Below are 20,871 nucleotides of genomic sequence, written 5' to 3' on the forward strand. Positions count from 1 at the left end.
TTCCTTCCTTCCTTCCTTCCTTCCTTCCTTCCTCCTTCTGAACATAAGCTCCACATTGCTTAGGCATTTCTTGGTCTTACTTTGAGCCAGCAGTCTTCAGAATTGCCATGTTCAAAACGTGGATAGCTAGCAATGTACCATGATGTAATCAATACGATTCTCAGAGAACCCCTTGTAAAACAAATCCTCAGTGCAGATTACGCATTTCTGTATCAAGATATCTCAGACCCGGTCATGAGCTGTCATCCAGTTATAATTCCCAGTATCCAAACATACTCTTAGGTACCGACTATACAGAAACCCCTCCTGAACCCATGCCCCCCTTTCACATGGAAGGAGACTCAGACCCCAGAATTCTCCAGCAGGCTGCCTTCAGACTTATCTGCAACATTTGACCTCTCTTGGTTTGCTTGAAGACTACATCAGATTTGAACTGCAACTCCTTCCTGAGTCTCTGGCCTGCCAATGCCCCCCATCAGAATTTGGACTTGCCAAGCCTCCACAATTGCAGGGGCCAATTCTTTAAATGACTCCCTCTCTGTCTGTATGGATGTGTGTTGTGGGGATATACTTTTGTAGAGTCACATCCTATTGACTTGGTTTCTCTGGAAACCCTGAACAATGTATTTGGTCTTTCCTTGCCCACCACAGACACTTGGGTCCAGAGCCTTCCCACTCCCCTCTGGCCAAATGAAAGAGGAAGTGGAACAGCAGGGAGTTACAAGGTTTGTCAGACAACCATCTTCAGATCTCTTGGCCTCCGTTTCTCTATGTGAAAAATGAGGTACCTTTAGGTTCAAAGATTCTTTCATTTCTATCTTTGCTCAGAAGTTCTCTCTGAACAACTTGGGAGAGCTGGATATATTTTCTATATTTAAGTCATTTATCCCCAACATATTCTTCTGTGCTACATCACTTTTTTTTTTTTTTTAAGGTTTTGCTATAGGGCACATGCACTCACCAAAGAGGGAAAATGAGTAATCACTGCCGAGGGGGCATGGTCACACCACAATCCCTTCTTTTCCAGTTTCCTTGGGATTTGTGGCATGCATGCATACACACCTGGTGTGTGAGTCTCAAGATGCCAGGTCCAGGACTGGAACCATGCAGTTTGCCAGGTAGGATCCAGCACCTTAAACTCCATGCTACCTGCTGGCCCCACAATTCTTTTTTCCTCCCCTTGGTGCTATAGAAAAAAAAGGTTCAATAGAAAATTATTGCTTAGGGACCAGCAGTTAGCATAATGGCTATGTCACTGGACTCCCATGTAGTCGACGGCGGGTCAAGTCCTGGACCCGGTGGCTTAAACCCACACCGGGTACGTGTGCATGCTTGTCCAAGATCCCGAGAGGAGAATGGAGGAGAAGGGATTGCAGCGTGGCCATCCCCCCTGGGGGGTGATTTCTCACTGTCTCTCTCTTTCTTTCTGGCGAGTAAACATGCCCTATAGCAAAAGCATCTCAAAAAAAAAAAATTGCTTAAATCATCCAATTTTAGATTATCTGATTCTAGTTTTCCCTTGTCTCTGAGCTATTATATAACTTGGTACATTGTAAATAACTCATAGCAATTAAAGTGACTCTTTAATTGATTCTGACCTGTCCAGTAGAGGCTATACTGACTTCCCTCTGCACTTGAGAACAAAAATCAGGTTTGCCTGTTTGTACATTCATTTCAATATCCCTGATCTACAAATATGTCTGGTCTCCGGATTCTCCAACTAGTTCTAATATCTGCATGGTGCCTTCCTTGATTGATGACTTCATTAAATCTTTAACATGTGTTCATTTCATAGTTGTATCAGAATCATGATTTTACTGTTCAAGAAATAATCTTTGACTAGATTCTGTCTCTTCTACTACACTGGGACCATCGTGAGTACATTTGCTGTGCTTGCTGAATGCACGAGCAAATGAATGAATTAGTAAATGGACACAGTCTTCTTTCTCCGGAAACACACAGAGATAACCACATGCACGGACAGTGGTTAAGAGTAAAATCCAGACTTCTCAATGCATACACGATTGCCGCCACTTACCAGCTGCCTTAGCTGCATCATTCTCTACATCATGCTTTTGCCATCTGCAAAATGGGAAGAACATCCTCCCTCAAACGTTGCCATGAGGATTGAAAGAAATGACCCATGAAAAAGGCTTACTGCTATGCATGGCAGCCTTGTAAATATTCAATAAATTCCACCTGTTATCATTTTTAAACAGGTTGACCATTTGGGCAATTGCACACATTCTATCTTTCATCTAGCAGCCCCCAGAGTGCCCCCTATCCAACAGGTGCTTCATGAAGGCTAATGACAGTGTTGGTGACCACAACAGTTCCAAAAACCTCCTGGCCTGCCAAGCTCAATAAAGCGTGTTATCCATTCCTCCAGGTCACTGCTGGAGATGTTACAGCCTGACCTTCCATTGATCCCCACAGCGTCCCAGTGGACCCCGCTCCATTGTAATTTATTACAACAGCCAAATTGAATCCACATGACAGTGCTCAGACCAAGTCTCATTGAGGTTCTCCCCCTCCCCTCGCCTACCCCCACTGCCCCCAAAGATTTGTGGAGACACCGAATTGCATGATTTACTCAATTCCAGATATTACAACTATTGAATTCCTTTCTTTAATCTTGCACGTCCACCTAGAAAACGATAAAGATGGCCTGGCATGATTTGCTCTGCACTCTCATAAATTTCTTATTAATGCAGAGTTAGTAACCTTCACTCACCTGGCCAATCCTCCCTAGCCATGGTCTTTATCTTAAAGAATTTGAGTTGCTTGTTGCTACTGACATCTCCTATATTCCTCAAGCCTTTATTCTCGGTTAGAAAGAGGGAAGTCCAGAAAGCTGACCCTCTGGCTGCAGGCACTACTGCACGTAAGTGAACGGGATGGAGCAGGTCTGCCATGAGAGTTAGTCAGACGGTGTTCAAGCAAATGAGTGCCTCCCGTGCACGGAGAGGCCATTTCAATAGCTCAAATTGATGTTCTTGGTTTCCCCTTCAATTCAACTCAGGGGTAGTGTCTCAGGTTCTTTTCCTGTCGCAAATCATTCACTTTAAAAGCATTTTAGAAATAATGTTCTACCTTCTTCTCTCTATGGACTAGACTAAATCCATAATGACCCTCCAAATTGGGAGACTTATCTAACCAGATTAGGTGTCAGCCTTCCGAACACTTAGCACAATCTCCACTTAGTCCTTACATCCTTCATCACAGAGACTGTATAGAAGGAGGAAAGGGACTTTAAAGGATGAACTCTTCAAAGGAAAAAAAAAAAAAAATGTCTGGCCGAAAATTCTAAATAAGGTCTTGTGGCACTGATACAAAAAGAAAAAAAAAAAAATCACACAGAAATATACAGTGAATGAACTAAGAATGCGAATGAAATACCAAACCAAAGACACAATTATGGTTCTTCAGGAACAGTTTCTTAAGAGTTTAGATTTGGACATGGCCAATAACATGTTTTTTATGACAATTGCCACATTTATCACAAATGCAAGTTAACATTAGTATAAACAGAGCAAACACATAAATTACCTGGGGTACTTAACTTCTGTTTCTGTGACATTCATTCATACTCCTAAAACAATTTTTTTATTTTTTATTTTTTTTTAATTTTTAATATAATAAATATTTCAAAGGGAAGTTTAAAATAATTTTGAGGAAAAATCAGCTGATACACGCATGGGTATAAGCCTGTATTACTGTGACAACCTGAAATTAGCAAATAAATGTTTCATGCTTAGACTATTTTCTTCTGAATTTCACATTATAAACCATAACTCTGAATTTTTTAAGGTTAAATATTTATTTTGTTCATTGCCTTATGAATAAATAGAGGCAAATATTCCATATAGATTCAGGAAATTCCACTTTTAATAACCTAATTCGATTTTTCAGGATGAAAAAGCTATAGCGTTGTTTCTTTTTAAAGAGCAGGTATAATTTGCTACTTACATGTAAACAAATTATTTATTTTGAAATAGAGTAAGTACTATTCCTTTAGAAACATAAGATAAACAGGATAAATAATAAATGGTCAAAGGACTCTTTCAGGGCACAACTGCACACCTCTGTATGCTTCTCTGGGATCTGGTGTGAGTTTTCTGTGAGGATCTGGTGCCCATCAGGCCAAACGTACACATTTGAAAGGCTTAGTCAATTACCATATATCTGCTGCAGGGGTGAAAGCGGCATCTGTGATACCTCGGGCCACTCGCCAAACCATTCACTGCTAACTCTGGGTGCTGGAAAATGAAGATGGATTTACACAAACTCACCTCTATTACAAAAAAGGGGGGAAAAAAAAAAGGAGTAATAATGATAGAAAATCCTTTCTTCTATTTCTAAACACCAGAAGTGCTGGCTTCTTTTCCTTTAAGAAGACTGTTGAATGTCATCATTTCAACACAACACGTTGCACACGCATGCATGTCTCTCCCTGCCTTTCCGAGACTTATGTTCCTAAGTTCACTGCCAGAATTGTCTATCTAACCCAACCTAGCCTACCCTCCGATTTCACTTTTCAGGTTGGCCTCCAGGGCTCTGGATTCTGGTCTCAACGCTCACTTGAGTTTATGTGGGGGTCATGTATTTGAGTTCTGGCTCTCGGACTCCTCACCTCTCATGGGCGAGTGAGACAGGCTCCTTCTCAAGTCTTCTTTGGCGCTAACATTCTACTCAGTCACAACTCTAACTTCAGCTATAGAAGGCTCGTGTGGTTATGGTAAGGACAGCTTCATAAATAACAGAGTTACACTTAGAGTTATCTCTACAAGCATTATCTTCAGAACGACCTATTGATAAAGCCAATAACGTGAATACATTTTGAATGCATTATGTTATGTAAAAGAAGCCAAACATGGGGACTAGCAGATGGCATAATGGTTACGTTGCTAGACTCCCATATGGCTGACTGTGGTTCAAGTCCTTGACCTGATAGCTTGAAAATCATGCCAGGTGCATGTGCGTGTATGCCCAAGATTCCAGGAGGAGAATGGAGGAGAAGGGATTGCAGCATGGCCATCTCCTGTGGGAGTGATTTCTCACTTTCCCTCTCACTGTCTCTGTCTCACCCTCTCTCCCATGAGTGCACACACCCCATGGCAAAAATCTCTAAAAAAAAAAAAAAAGACATGAAAGGCGATAGCCTGGATCATTTCTATGACATTGAGAAAAATGCAAACTGTAAGGATAGGGAACAAATCAGTAGTTGTCAGGGATAGGTAGGAGACTGGAAAGACAAGTTGGCCACACAGGGCAACACGAGGTTTTTGAGGAAACAGAACTGTTGTAGGTCATGATCATACAGGGAGTTACACAACGCTGCGCTCTGTGAACCTGGTAGAACTGTACACCACAAAAAGAGAATGGTACTGTATGTAGATTTAAAAATCAATTTTAAAAGATCTTTAAGAACTAATTCCATTTTATTTCAAACTCTTGGAAATAACTGACGAGGCATTTAAAATCTGATAACTTTGTATGAAATAATAATTCGTTGAGTATCAACAGTGATGGGTGATTTGTTCATTCAACAAATACTACCCAGTGCTAAGAAGAACTGAGACCAAAAGCTCCATGGGAGAGTATGCTCATTTTACCGATAGAGAAACCGAGGCAGAGAATGTGTGAGTAATCTGTCTGTGGTTGAAAAGCTCAGATGCCAGTGATAAGGAGAAGATTGAAAGCCAGGCCTGTCACTGCCCATGACCTTAAACTAAACATACCAATGGACTTACGTATGTATGCATGTGGATATCTGTATAAACTTTTAAAAATAAAAATAAGTTTTACTTGGGCCAGATAATAGCAGATGGTAATGCTGTGCTCTGCAGTGTTAGACTACCTGGGAAGGCCTGCCCCGAGGCCTCCTTGTACACACTGAGTGTGTGTGTGTGTGTGTGTGTGTGCATGTCGGCCATAACCCAGGCTGGCTGAGACTGGGGCTGGATTACTGCATGAACAGTAATACTGCTGGTGGTGCAGTCTTTCTGTCTCTCTCTGTCTTTCTCTCTCCCGCTCTCTCTACTGAAAGAAATAAAGGATTGTTGGGAAAGTCATGATGTATTTTAGCTTAGAAAAACTGTCATGACTTTTCTGACAACCTAATAAAGAAACGAACTTTATTTATTTTTGTTTATTTAAAAATTTTTGCTATAGGGTGTATGTGTTTGCCAGAGAAACAGAGACAGAATGCAAGAAATCACCCCCTGGGAAGATGGCCATGCTCCTCTCAGGATTTTGGGCACACAAGCACATGGCCCTAGCATGATTTTTAAGCCACCAGGTCTGGGACTCAAACTGCGCTTCACCATGTGCAAGTCCAGTGCCTTAACCACTGTGCCACCTCCTGGCCTCAATAATAACATTTTTTAAAAGGTTATATTACAAAGTGGTAGGAAGATGTGGAAAATAGGTGTCCTTATACTTTTCTGTATGCGCCCATTGTAAACAGTTCATTTCAATGAACAAAATAACATGAATATCTTTCTAGGTTGCTAAATCATTTCTATGGGTTGACTGTCCAAGTAAGGACATATCATCATTTATTTAGTTAGTCCTTGCCTTTTGGAGTATTTTCACTGATCGGCCAAAATAAAAATTTTTTAAGAAGTGATCTGTGAACAAGCCTATGAACTAAATAAATACCTACATCCTTAATTTTTTCCTTAGGATGAATTCCCAGGTGAAGAACTGGTACATTAAAAAGCCTTGACTAGGAGCCAGCAGGTAGTGGTTAAGGCCCTGGACTCTCACATCGTCAACCATGGTTTGAGTCCCAGACCTAGCAGCTTACTTTCTCACTTTCCCTTTCTCTCTCTCTCTCCCTCTCTCTCTCTGGTCAAATTAAAAAAAATAATAATAATAATAAATAAAGTTAAAGAAATAATTCTTTTAAAAAAGTCTTGGCCAATTGCTCTTTTATTTTTTTTAAATTTTTTTTTGAAGAGGTTTTTGCTATAGGGCGTGTGCGCTCTCCAGACAGACAAAGAGAGACAGAAAGAGAGAAATCACTCCCACGGAGGGATGGCCATGCTGCAATCCCTTCTCCTCCATTCTCTTCTTGGGACCTTGGGCATGCACGCACACGTGCCCGGCGTGAGTTTTAAGCCTCCAGGTCCAGGATGTGAACCGGGGTAGACTACATGGGAGTCCAGTGACATAGCCATTACGCTAACTGCTGGTCCCCACTTTTATTTTCCCTAACCACCCTAAGTTTTATACTTGCCACCTCCTTATCCCATAGAACACTCCCCTGCAAACTCTTAAGAAAAGCACTGATAACACAGAACGACAGCAAAGATCTATACCTCTGTTCCTATCTTCCCATCTGGGCATCCTGGTCTGGGCCTCCAGCTGTTCACAAGTTCACAAACATTCATAATTTGGGGAGTCTCGGTGTATGTATTCCACCCTTCATAAGCTTTCACAAGTCAGAGTATCAGATGTGACCTAAAGAATGTAACTTCATATTTTAGTTCTAAAGAAAGAACTCTCCCCACCCCAAGTCAATGGGTGCTATTCATTCGAGCACATCCTGTTTTCTTAGCTTTGCTTCATTCAGGTTTTACTCACAAAAAAGCTACAGAATGCAACAGGAACTAGGGAAGACCTCACCCTTGGGAATGAATGACTTACTTCCCATTGCACCAAGAGGAATGTCTGAGGCAAAGAGCAAATACAGTCTGGAAAAGAAGTACACCTTGTTCAAGTCTATTAAATATTTAGAGTATGTAAAAAAATCTCAAACCTGCCGTGAAGGTTGCTGTATGTTAGAATTGCCTAGGGGCTATAATAATTTGTGATCTATACCAGAGCTCAGCAGACTGTAGCCCGGAGAACAAATCTGGATGACTGCCTGTTTCTGTAAATAAAGTTTTATTGGAACATAGTCATTTCTATTTGTTTACTCACCCTGAATCTAACCAGAACTTTGGTCAGATTTATTTATTCATTCTATTACATTTCAATTTTCTGGCTAACACTGATAAAGCAGCTACAACATGCCAAGCACTGTGCTAGGTACTAAGGGTAAAAAGATGGTCCAGCAGGTGGCATGGTGGTTAAGGCACTGGACTCCCACATGACTGACCATGGTTCAAGTTCCAGACCTGGTGGCTTTATAATCACACCAAGAATATGTGTGTGCATGTCCAAAATCCAGAGAGGAGAATGGCAGAGAAGGGATTGTGGCATGGTCATCCCCTTAGGGGGGTGATTTCTCACTGTCCCTCTCACCATCTCTCTCTGTCTCTCTCTGGGAAGCACAATGTTCTATGGCAAAAACTTAAAAAAAAAAAAAAGAGTAAATAAATCTCAGTCACTTTCTTTGCTGCATTCAGGGTTTAACGGGAAAACAGACTTAAATGGACAACATCACATTTTAGGAAATGTTCATGGATCTGAAATAGTACAATCTAAAAACTACATTAAAGGCTCACTCCTGTGCATCCATTTTGAAATAACGCAGAACCTCCTTAAATTATAAGACATCCTCCAAATTCTCATGACTTCCACGCTGAACAGACGGCACTGAAAACTGCTTTTGTTACAGTTCATAAACAGTGCCACTTCAGTGAACCAACCATCTTTGTCAATAGCCTATGAATTCCACCAGTGCTTGCTTGCCTGTGAATTTCTGTTGGAGGTTGTTTGGTAATTGCTGAGGGATTATCTTAATGTACACATGTATCGGTTTTCTAATGCCGTGTAACAAAATACCACCGTCATAGTGACTTATAACAACATCCATGTACCAAGACGCAGTTGTGTAGGTCAGAAGTCTAGCACGGTGTACCTAGAATATCTGCTCAGGAATGAAATCAAGGTGCCAGTCAGGATGAATATTTGTCTAGAGGCTTCAGGGAAAAATTAACTTCCAAGCTCATTCTTATTGTTGGCAAAATTCAGTTTCTTGCACTCTATCCTAAAACTTCCTTGCTGGCTGCCAACCAGAAGCCATGGTCATTCCTAAGGGAAACCCACATTCCTTGCCATGTGGCCTCCCGTGTCTTCAGGTTAAAAGTACACAAACCCTAGTGTATTAACTCTCCTCCATATTTCAGATCTCTAACTTTTCTGTCTCTGACTGAAGGACACAGGTTTAAAGGGATCATGGATTAGTCTGAACTCACCCCAATAATCTTTCTTTCTTACCTAATTACAGGTATAAAATCCCATCCTCTTCACAGTCCTGGGCTTTATTCAGGGCATGTAAGCCAGGGAGTGGGAAGTGTTGGAAACCCACCTTAGAATTCTACCTACCAGGGGACTTTTGTTAGAATTGTAGGGCCCGCAGGTGGCGTGGTGGTTAAGGATGCTGGATTCCCACATGGCCAACCACGGCTCAAGTCCTGGACCTGGCAGCTTGCTCTCTCACCTTCCCTCTCTCTTTTTCTCTCTCATTCTGTCCCTCTCTGGTCAAATTAAAATAAAGTAAGTGAATGGATAAATAAAATAATTCTTTTTAAAAAAAAGAATTGTGAATGGCTTTTATAAATTATAATTTATTATCCATGGAGCGGTTTACATGTTAGTGCTGTAGCTGATTCTCGAAAGGATGTATAATAAAACAGGATGAAGCCCCAACATTGCCATTCAGTCTTTGCCATTAATTTAGAATTCGGCCTCTGTAAAACATTAAAAAATAAAGAAAAAAATAAAGTCTCGTTCCTTCTTGTAGTTGTGTTAGAATCAGGGAAGTGTAAAGGAAAAAAATTCTAGTGATAAGACCACGACAGCAGCCTGCTAGAAAGACATCTATTACTCACAGTGACTGTGGACTTGCATGCCCTGAGAAAACATTCCCCTTACGTCACATTTGCTCATACGGGAAACTTAGACATGTGTTATAAAAGTTTTGAATTATGAACTTCCCTTTCAATATAACATGATAAATGCTAATACAGATACATATGAACTCTTCATTGCATAGCAGAATCCATTGCCAAACACGGGATAAAGGAAAAAAAAAAAAAGACAATTTTCCTTCCCACATAAATAAGGTTGATTTAAATCAAACGGCCTGGGGAGTATGTGGGAAGAAAACCGGAATCATCTGCAGACTGAAATATGCAAGGACTCAACCACCTCTAATCCTGTATCGCCAAACTATAAGCAACAGCTGGCAGCTGAGATGGACAGACGTATCGAGAGGCCTGTGCCCGTTAGGGTAGCAGCCTGGTCAGGGCACTCTGGGCATTTTTATTTTAGATCTTTAAGGGATTCTGCAGGTGATTATAAACAAACCTTTAAAGATACATCCTGGTGAAATTGAGTACAGAATATAAGGTCTTAACCCAGAAGCAAATATTTATTTAAAAGAGAATTTGCCTCCCCTGGCTTGGGATCAGCCCTGTCATTGAATGAGAATCGGTTCTCAGCAGGATCTGGCCCCGAACTGCATTTTGAAATAACACAGATAATTGTTACTGCTACTTGCAAGTCACAAGAGATTGGCAAGAAACATTGACAATATGAAGTTGAAATGACTCGCAAACTTTAATTATGAAATGTATTTGAGTGTTAGAAGACATAAAGAAGAGAATAACTCCTAACTGCAAAGTCTATTTCTTAAATGGGGCAGGGAAGTGTGGTCCAGTTATATCAAATTATGTCTAATCCCACCCAATGCACAGTGCTGCCTCCTCCTGGCAAAACTTTGCAAATGCTGTTTCTGCAGCCTTGATTGGCAACTCCTCAACTCTCTGTTCTTGATTCAGTTAAGGACTCTTCCAGAAAGTCCTCCTTGTTCACCCACTCCCCTTGTGTTTTGAATGAAACTGCCTTGAGTTTCTCGATCAACTCAAGCTGGTACCTGGTGTTTCCAGCGGCCATTTGGGTCCCGCCCAGGAGCACACTAGCAGGGGTTCCTCCTGTCCAAGCCTCACCATAAGGTGGGTTGTAGGTGCAACTTAAGGATGAAACAAGGGTGAAATGTTTCTTTTCTCTTTTTTTTTAAGAGGTTTTTGTGTTAAGGCTCTGGAGAGAGAGACATTGAGAGGGAAAATGAAAAGTCCACCCCCTAGGGGTTTGGCCACACAGCAATCTCTTCTCCTCCATTCTCCTCCTGTGATCCTGGGCATGCAGGCACATGCACCCAGTGTGAGTTTCAAGCCACACGTCTGGGGGTTCAAACCACAGCTGGTTATGTGGAAGTCCAGCAACATAACCACTAGGCCATCTGCTGGCCCCACCAGGCTGAAATGTTAGGTTTTAATACTAGGCAAACCCTGGGAAGGTACATGGTATGTTTAGAGGACAGACAGACAGACAGACATACACACACACACACACACACACACACACACACACACATACACACACGGCACTGAGTTTAGAGGGTGCAGAAAGTAAGAGGGAGACAGAGAGCAAGTGCACTGAGAACGCAGCCACTAGCAATATGTATTGGAGAACTTGGGTGGGTCGCTCTGGGTTTTTTGTTGTGTTTTGGGGTTTTTCTTGTTTTGTTTTGTTTAAATATTCATTTAATTTTACTTATTATTACTGTTATTTTAATACACCAGAGAGGCAGAGAGAAAAAGAGAGAGACAGTGAAAAAGCAAGCCGCCAGGTCCAGGACACAAACCACAGTCGGCCATGTGGGAATCTAGCGCCTTAACTACCATGCCACCTAGTTAGCGCTGAACAAGTCAGAGTGGAAAACTAAAAGGTTGCACTAGGTGGGTCCATCTGGTCTCCTCTGTCAAATCCTTCTGCCTTCAGAACAGTCCGTGCTTCATCAGCACTCCCATATTTACATGTCCCTCCAAGTCACATAACATTGGGTTGCATTCCATAGCACCCCAGCGGAGAAAGATGCAGTTAATTGAAGACGGTAGCTGTGAACGCTGAACGAATGCATGTATGAGTGAGCAGACTTCCCTACATCTCTGTAACTGTTCTGTCAGAAGGCGATATTTTTTCTGGCCTTGTGCCTTTGGAGAAAAATATGTCATTTCATCTATGTCATCTCTAGAAGGGCAACTTCAGATCCCTCGGAAGAAAAGAAATACACATGAAGGAGGAGGTTGGGGAAGTCACTACTTTACCAAGGAAGCCACAGCCTCTACTCAAGAGACACGAAGCATATACGAAGTGAGACTTTCAAATATCCCTTCATTGGACAAAAAGGACTCTAACAGGTTGCCCATGGTCGAGTATGGTCTGAAATATTACAATAAGATATCTTGAGAAAAAGAGAGACCATGTTCACATACCTTTCATTACAGAATATTATTATCAATGTTCTCTATTGTTATTAGTTACTGTTATAATCTCTGTATGTCTAATCTATAAACTAGGCCTTACTACAGGTATGTTTCTATAGGAAAAAACATAAAACTTAGACAGTTTGGTACTGTCCATGATTTGGAGCATCCGCCAAATGTCTTTGATAAGGAGGAACTATTGGCATCACTTTCTCCCCTCTTTTAAAATTTTTGTTTTATGACAGAAAGAGAAAGAGGCAAGGTGAGGAGGGAAGCACTTCAGCTGAGGCTTCACACTGTGATCCATCCCCAGCCTGAGTCAGCCCGGATCACAGGCAAGGGTGGACGTGTCTGTGTGTACACAGGGAAGCCCCCCCAGGACACAAATCCAGGACCTTCCCATAAGGCCTCAGCATCGCAAGTGTTGCCACAATACCACAATGGCTGGCCGATCATTTTATTATAAAATGATCATTCGCATTGTTACAGTTGGAAATGACCATGCCTAATCAACAATTTCACTGTATCCCTCTCATAAAAGACCATGCCTCTTATAAGTGAGAAGTGAAAACTGGAAAAGAAGCCACACAGCAATCTCTTCTCCTCCATTCTCCTCCTGTGATCCTGGGCATGCAGGCACATGCACCCAGTGTGAGTTTCAAGCCACACGTCTGGGGGTTCAAACCACAGCTGGTTATGTGGAAGTCCAGCAACATAACCACTAGGCCATCTGCTGGCCCCACCAGGCTGAAATGTTAGGTTTTAAGATTAGGCTAACCCTGGGAAGGTACATGGTATGTTTAGAGGACAGACAGACAGACAGACATACACACACACACACACACACACACACACACACATACACACACGGCACTGAGTTTAGAGGGTGCAGAAAGTAAGAGGGAGACAGAGAGCAAGTGCACTGAGAACGCAGCCACTAGCAATATGTATTGGAGAACTTGGGTGGGTCGCTCTGGGTTTTTTGTTGTGTTTTGGGGTTTTTCTTGTTTTGTTTTGTTTAAATATTCATTTAATTTTACTTATTATTACTGTTATTTTAATACACCAGAGAGGCAGAGAGAAAAAGAGAGAGACAGTGAAAAAGCAAGCCGCCAGGTCCAGGACACAAACCACAGTCGGCCATGTGGGAATCTAGCGCCTTAACTACCATGCCACCTAGTTAGCGCTGAACAAGTCAGAGTGGAAAACTAAAAGGTTGCACTAGGTGGGTCCATCTGGTCTCCTCTGTCAAATCCTTCTGCCTTCAGAACAGTCCGTGCTTCATCAGCACTCCCATATTTACATGTCCCTCCAAGTCACATAACATTGGGTTGCATTCCATAGCACCCCAGCGGAGAAAGATGCAGTTAATTGAAGACGGTAGCTGTGAACGCTGAACGAATGCATGTATGAGTGAGCAGACTTCCCTACATCTCTGTAACTGTTCTGTCAGAAGGCGATATTTTTTCTGGCCTTGTGCCTTTGGAGAAAAATATGTCATTTCATCTATGTCATCTCTAGAAGGGCAACTTCAGATCCCTCGGAAGAAAAGAAATACACATGAAGGAGGAGGTTGGGGAAGTCACTACTTTACCAAGGAAGCCACAGCCTCTACTCAAGAGACACGAAGCATATACGAAGTGAGACTTTCAAATATCCCTTCATTGGACAAAAAGGACTCTAACAGGTTGCCCATGGTCGAGTATGGTCTGAAATATTACAATAAGATATCTTGAGAAAAAGAGAGACCATGTTCACATACCTTTCATTACAGAATATTATTATCAATGTTCTCTATTGTTATTAGTTACTGTTATAATCTCTGTATGTCTAATCTATAAACTAGGCCTTACTACAGGTATGTTTCTATAGGAAAAAACATAAAACTTAGACAGTTTGGTACTGTCCATGATTTGGAGCATCCGCCAAATGTCTTTGATAAGGAGGAACTATTGGCATCACTTTCTCCCCTCTTTTAAAATTTTTGTTTTATGACAGAAAGAGAAAGAGGCAAGGTGAGGAGGGAAGCACTTCAGCTGAGGCTTCACACTGTGATCCATCCCCAGCCTGAGTCAGCCCGGATCACAGGCAAGGGTGGACGTGTCTGTGTGTACACAGGGAAGCCCCCCCAGGACACAAATCCAGGACCTTCCCATAAGGCCTCAGCATCGCAAGTGTTGCCACAATACCACAATGGCTGGCCGATCATTTTATTATAAAATGATCATTCGCATTGTTACAGTTGGAAATGACCATGCCTAATCAACAATTTCACTGTATCCCTCTCATAAAAGACCATGCCTCTTATAAGTGAGAAGTGAAAACTGGAAAAGAAAACATTTACTTGCAGAAAAAGACAATATTCTCCATAAAGGTTATAGTTTCTCTTTTTCTAATTTTAAAATTTTCATCATTTTGACATAATAATTGTACAGAATTATGGGGCACAGTGTTGGCTTTCTGGTGCATGAATACAAAATATTATGTGACGATCAAATCAGGGCAATTAGCATATCTATCACCTCAAACACTTATCATCACTTTGCAATGGGAGTATTTAACATCTGCTCTTCTGGCTATCTGGAAACAGACAATAAATTGCTGGTAATTATACTCACCCTACTGTGCTACAGAGCACTCAGACTTATCCTTCCTTTGTAATTATAATTTTGGAGCCACCTACCAACATCTCTCTATCACGCCTCCTCCCCTCGAGCCTTCTCAGTCTCTAGTAACCAGTATCCTACTCTCTCCTCTATGAGGTCAATTTTCTTAGCTTTGCATAGAAAAGGGAATGAAGGAAGGAGGCCTAAGTTCTCTGACTCAATCCTTCATCCCTTTTTTACCTCCCCAGGGTAATGGGCCCAAGGGCTGGAGGTGGAGGTAGGTGTGGGTGAAGCAACAGACACTCATCTGTGTTTTATTATTCACGAGGTGGCTCTGTTTTGCAGCCTACACAGAGCATACTGGGTTGAGAATGAATAAGTTTGACATTTCACTGAGGCAAATGATATCCTTGGGCCAGAGGCAGATCTCAGAGCTAGTTTTCCTCTCTCAAGTTCTCTTTCATTCAGAATTTGCTGAGTGCATTTTGACTGAGAACATCACATGCCGAGAATTACGCGTGGAGCTGGAGGTCTCTTGATGATCATGTTGGGGTACACACGGGCACCCAAGCCCCATGAGGGAAGCCAACACTCACCGAAGGGATGCATGATGCCACATGGAACCAAGTACTTCTCCGAGAGTAAATCCTCTCCCAGACTTCAGTGCCATCAAAGACATTCCCAGTACAGTGACTTAAGAACTGATCAGAAAGCTCCAGTGTAAAGCATGGAACCACATTTCCCAGACTCCTTTGAAGGGAGCAGTTAGCTCCTACCAATGAGAGGCACTGTGTGAAATTCAGATCTTGCTCCCAGAACTTTGCATCTTGACCAACAGCCCGATATCAGGGCAGGAGGAACGTGAAAAGGCGGCCATCCATGAAGAAGACACTGAGAGACAAGGCCATTGGTGACATGTGCCTTTTGTGGGTGTGGCAGAGCTGTCCTGTTTCATGATCATCACTAGTCCGGTGCTACAGACCAGATACTGGAGCTCTGGATACTGCTGCAATCGATTCTCTTTAGCAATGGTAGTCAGAAGTGGCTTCTGCGTTTTGCATCCACCAAGTGGTTTCCTTCTGGTCACTGCACTTCCAGTTAGGACCTTGTGTGTCTACTTTCCCAACCAAACTGCCAGCTTCTTGAAGACTGGAGAATGTCTTATTTCTCATAACTGGTTATCACAGGAAGTATTCGGTAAATATGAAATGAATAAATAGGATCTTACACATGCTCCAAAAAGTAGGAGGTTTGCCAATGGTAAGTATGAAAGTCCAATGAGAGGTTTAAACATTGGAAAAAAAAAAAAAGGTCAAGTGAGTCAAAAAGTCCTTCTCACAGCACTTAGATTTTATACTAACATGGAAATCTCTGTGTTCTATAGCTATCTGCTCACATATTTTTAAATATAAACCTCATGAAGAAATTGAGTATATTATTGGATTGTCAGAAAAGTCACGACGTATTTTTCGGGTTTTCTATGCAAAAATGCATCATGACTTCCCTGGTGACCCAAGAGTAACCATATTCCCATAGTGTACTCATCCTGAGCTTATGCTTACTCGGAATTGTCACCACCACACTTCTAGGTAGGCAGCATAAAGGTGAAGTGTGCAGGGCCATCTACCTGAAGGCCAGGAGCCAGCTCCCTCAACCCTCCAACCCTTTACTAACCCGTGGGGCAATCCACGAAGTTCAGTAGGCAGTCAGTGAACCTGGCTTCTAGAGAGATCACCATCTGGCTTTCTACCCCATGTAAATAAAGTCCCTCTGCTCTATAAATTCACATTGCTCATGGGACTGAGACCTAGAATGAAAATGGAGATAGAATTTTTGTCCATTTTTAATGCCTTTTTTTTTCATTCCATGGGTAGCAAATTTATGATATAAGAATCTATGAGCTGCAGAACAAGTCTGAATTTGATCTGGTTCAAATACTGCTACCATGTCCTAAAATCCTAGGCATTATACACTTTCCAAATGTACAATGTCATCAAGATTTTATGACATTTCCTACAAAAACTCAAGAGTCAGATAGCACTTCATCAGCTGAAGTTTGAGTTCTGGCATGGGAACAAAATACTACAGCTACAGTATGCAAATGGTCCTTTTCTTCTGACTTTGGTATCAGAGCTATAAGGGACTATTCCCCTGAACCCTTCATACGTGCACAGTCGGGTTCCTGACTAAAAACACCCCACATCTTGGATCTAGGAAATAAAGCCAAAAATTGGTGGCAGGACCAAAGATCCATTCTGGATCATCTCTGCTTCCTACAAAAGCTTGAGCAGAGATCTTCTGCTACCTGGGAAGCTCTGTTTATCCAGCCTCCTTTTTTCCTCAAGTGGCAAAATACTTAAAACATGGTGTCCATGTCTGTCTATAAGGCCTACAGAATCCACAAGACCTCTGAGACTCAGGGCTCTGAAAGCAAAGTTGACAGATATGAGGTGAAGAACTAGCTTTGCCAGGTTAAGTGCAGTTAAGAAAGGGGCATACCCAGTTCTACTGGAATCAAAACACAGTGTGGATTGCCAAAGAGTTTACAAAAAGAAATATTAGGTAATACTGCACCTCTGACATTGACGTGAGTGTATTATTCTTCCATGCCAACACACTCCAATCAAGCATATGCTGTTGCAACCCAGGCCTGCTCTAGAATAGCCGATTATGTTAGATGTGGTTGAAACGCCAATGACTGTCCATCCCAAAGACAATATCTCATTGGCCCGTTGGCTTCTGTACCATTTCCACATTGTGAGTTGCTGCACATCACACCTTCTGGGATTACTTCCCGTTCACGTCGCAGGTATAAAAGAGGTTCTGCCCTTTACTATGTGGTTGGTAGTTTTATTTCCTTCTCAAATAGATCAGTAAACACTCAAGTTACAAAGCTTGAAGCGAGCAACTCTCTCAATAAACGTGAGATATTTCCGAATCCATATCCACACGACTTAAACAAGTGAGACCATGATGATGTTGCCAAAAGGTGTCATAATATACAGGTGGATTTGTCCTAGAACTTGAAACTTTGTGTCTGTCTGTGGGGAGAAGTTGAAATGTTCGCAAAATATTCACATCAGCCCAAGTGGTAGTCATTTGTTGTTTAGGCATCGAAAGTGTCACCCCAAGATCATAACTGAGAAAAATGTTGCCATTTATTCCTCAAGAATGAGAGACTTTAGTCTCAACTCCTAGCAAAGTCAACAACTGTAATACTCTCCCTCACTTCATTTGCACACTTGGTGTCATTGTCATCAAAAGTGAGGTCAAAGGGGGACCAGCAGTTAGCGTAATGGCTAAGTCGCTGAACTCCCACATAGTCGACCGCGGTTCGAGTCCCGGACCTGGTGGCTTAAACACACGCCAGGCACATGTGCGTGCGTGCCCAAGATCCCGAGAGGAGAATGGAGGAGAAGGGATTGCAGCATGACCATCCCCCCGGGGGGTGATTTCTTGCTTTCTGTCTCTCTGTCTCTCTCTGTCTGTCTGGTGAGCGTGTGTGCCCTATAGCAAAAACCTCTCCAAAAAAAGAAAAACAAAAGTGAGGTCAAAGAGAAAATGGGGGTTATTCTCTTCATTTGCACTAATCATTTATTTTGTTTTCTCAGAAACAAACAAACAAAAAAACTACATCTGAGCTGTATGACCTTAGGTAAGCTTGACATAAGCCTTAGTCCTCCTTGGCTTGATAATCGTCCCCATTTCAGTAGGTTATGGTCAAGGGTAAACAAAGAAAGCATGTAACAGGCACAGGAGAGTAGCCAGCACACGGAATTCAGCAGAGGTTCCCCTGAGGCACAGTCTCAGTTACCCACAGTCAACTGCAGGCCAGAAATGAATGAGTCAGTACATCAGGAGAGAGAGGGACCACATTCACAGCTTTTATTACAATTCATTGTTACACTTTACTTGTTGTGAATCTCTGTTGCTTAATTTATAAGTTAAACTTAATTATATATATACACATATATATATATATGTATACACAAACCTATGATTAAGTTTAACTTTAAAATCAGGCAACATATATGTGTGTGTATACATATATACATGTTTACATATATATACACGTATATGTGTGTATATATATACACACATATACATATATGTGTATATATACACACATATATGTGTATATATATACACATATATGTATACACATACATACACACACACACATATATGAAAAAACACAGTCTACCTAGGGTTCAGGGTTCAGTAAAATCTATGGTTTTAGGCATCCCACTGAGAGTCTCAGAATATATCCCTTGTGGATAAGGGGGAACTACTGTATAAAAAAATTCAATAAATGTCAGCTTTTATTATCATTTGCTGCTGGAGATTTTAAGTGAAAAGTCTTCTTTGGAATCCATAGAATGTGATCCAAAACCTACTGCTCCAACTGTCTCTCTGTTAATCCCACTGTCCTAGACAGGCCCTGTGATTCAAGGGATTCGCCTCTGCCTAAGTCTCTTCTAATTATCTTTATCAATTAGCCGGTCCTGTGAGAGGGGAATCCTGCACAGAATCTTGTCTGTGAAGATCTCAGTGTAAATGAATTAATAGTAAGATCTATCAAATCACCAATACCCTGAGAGTCTCAAAAAAATGCAATGTCTCTTGGGACCAGCAGTTGGCATAATGGCTATGTAGCTGAACTCCCATGTAGTCGACCGCAGTTCGAGTCCCGGACCAAGGGACTTAAACTCACGCCAGGTGTGTGTGCGTGCGTGCCCAAGATCCTGAGAGGAGAATTAAGGAGAAGGGATTGCAGCATCGCCAGCCCCCCTGGGGGGTGATTTCTCGCTTTCTGTCTCTCTGTCTCTCTCTGTCTTTTTGGCAAGCACACACGTCCTATAGCGAAAACCTCTCAAAAAAAAAAAAAATACAATGTCTCTACTTTCAATTCCTTAGTAAATTCTCTGTGATTTTTTAAAAATATAACTTTAATTATTTTTAAGTTAGAGTCATGTTATTCTGTACATGAATGCAGCACTTAGGTTTCTGGCTGACTGTAACAGGAGGAAAGCCTTGGAAGGAGACTAGCTGGCTCTCAGAGTTAAGGAAGAGCTGGAGACCTTGCTTAGGAAAATGCAGGTGGGGGTCTAGATACTAGGAATTCGGTGATAATTTTATCACAGCCTTGCCAAGGAAATAAATGAGTGTCAATTGCTATTATCTTTGTACAGTTCTGTTCTTGAGTCAAATTTATAGGGAAGAGTTATCCTGGAAGTAATGGGTGGACATGTGACCTGACCTTGGCCAGCCCAGTGCTCCTACCCAAGACTTTAACTCTGCATCAAGTTTGTTCATTCATTCATTCAACAAATATTTATTAAGTATATATATTCTTTTGGTGTGCTAAACATATAATATTGGGGAGAAAATTATATCCTAGAATTTATATTCCAGTAATATAAATGAATAAGTTTAAAAATACATACTTTATCAGATGGTGATAAGCTCCACAGAGAAAAATAAAACTGATTGAGGGAATACAGAAATTAGAAGAGTGGGTGGCCATGCTAGTCTAGGGAAGATGGGGAAAGAAGGCCTGTAACAAAGTACCATTGAAGCAGAGACCTGAAAGAAGCAGAGGAGTAAGCCATGTGGCTATTTGGAGCAGTTCTGTCCAACAGAAACAAAATGTGCATCACGAAGGTCCTTTTAAACTTGGTAGTAGTCACATCAAAGTCAAAAGAAACAGGTAAAATTAACTTTCAGAACAGGTTTCACCTTACCCGGGAGGTACAATATTTTTATTCCTATACGCAATCAATATAAAAGTTATTCATGAGAGAATACACATTCTTTTTGTTGGTAATGGGTTCTGAATCTGGTGTGTACCTCATACTTTTGGCACATCTCGACTCTAGGCCTCAATGGCCACGTGTGGCTCATGGCTACCAAGATGGCAGTGCCAGTCCAGAATGAGTGTCTGCACGGAGGCTACCGGCCACGACACAGCCCTGAGAGAGCACGCCTGACCTGTCTGCTGAAGAGCACCAAGGCCTAGAGGCGAAAGGTGAGCAATGGGG

At 41.7% G+C, this 20,871-nt stretch overlaps 1 protein-coding gene across 1 annotated transcript in view; it reads right to left on the reverse strand.

Annotated features, from left to right (window-relative positions):
• ERC2 (ELKS/RAB6-interacting/CAST family member 2) overlaps nucleotides 1–20,871 on the reverse strand; it is a 604,303-nt gene that overhangs the window by 191,798 nt on the left and 391,634 nt on the right. The window lies entirely within an intron of this gene.

The sequence above is a fragment of the Tupaia chinensis genome, unplaced genomic scaffold (assembly GCF_000334495.1).
Source record: "Tupaia chinensis unplaced genomic scaffold, TupChi_1.0 Scaffold143906_1, whole genome shotgun sequence".
NCBI classification, from domain to species: Eukaryota; Metazoa; Chordata; class Mammalia; order Scandentia; family Tupaiidae; genus Tupaia; species Tupaia belangeri.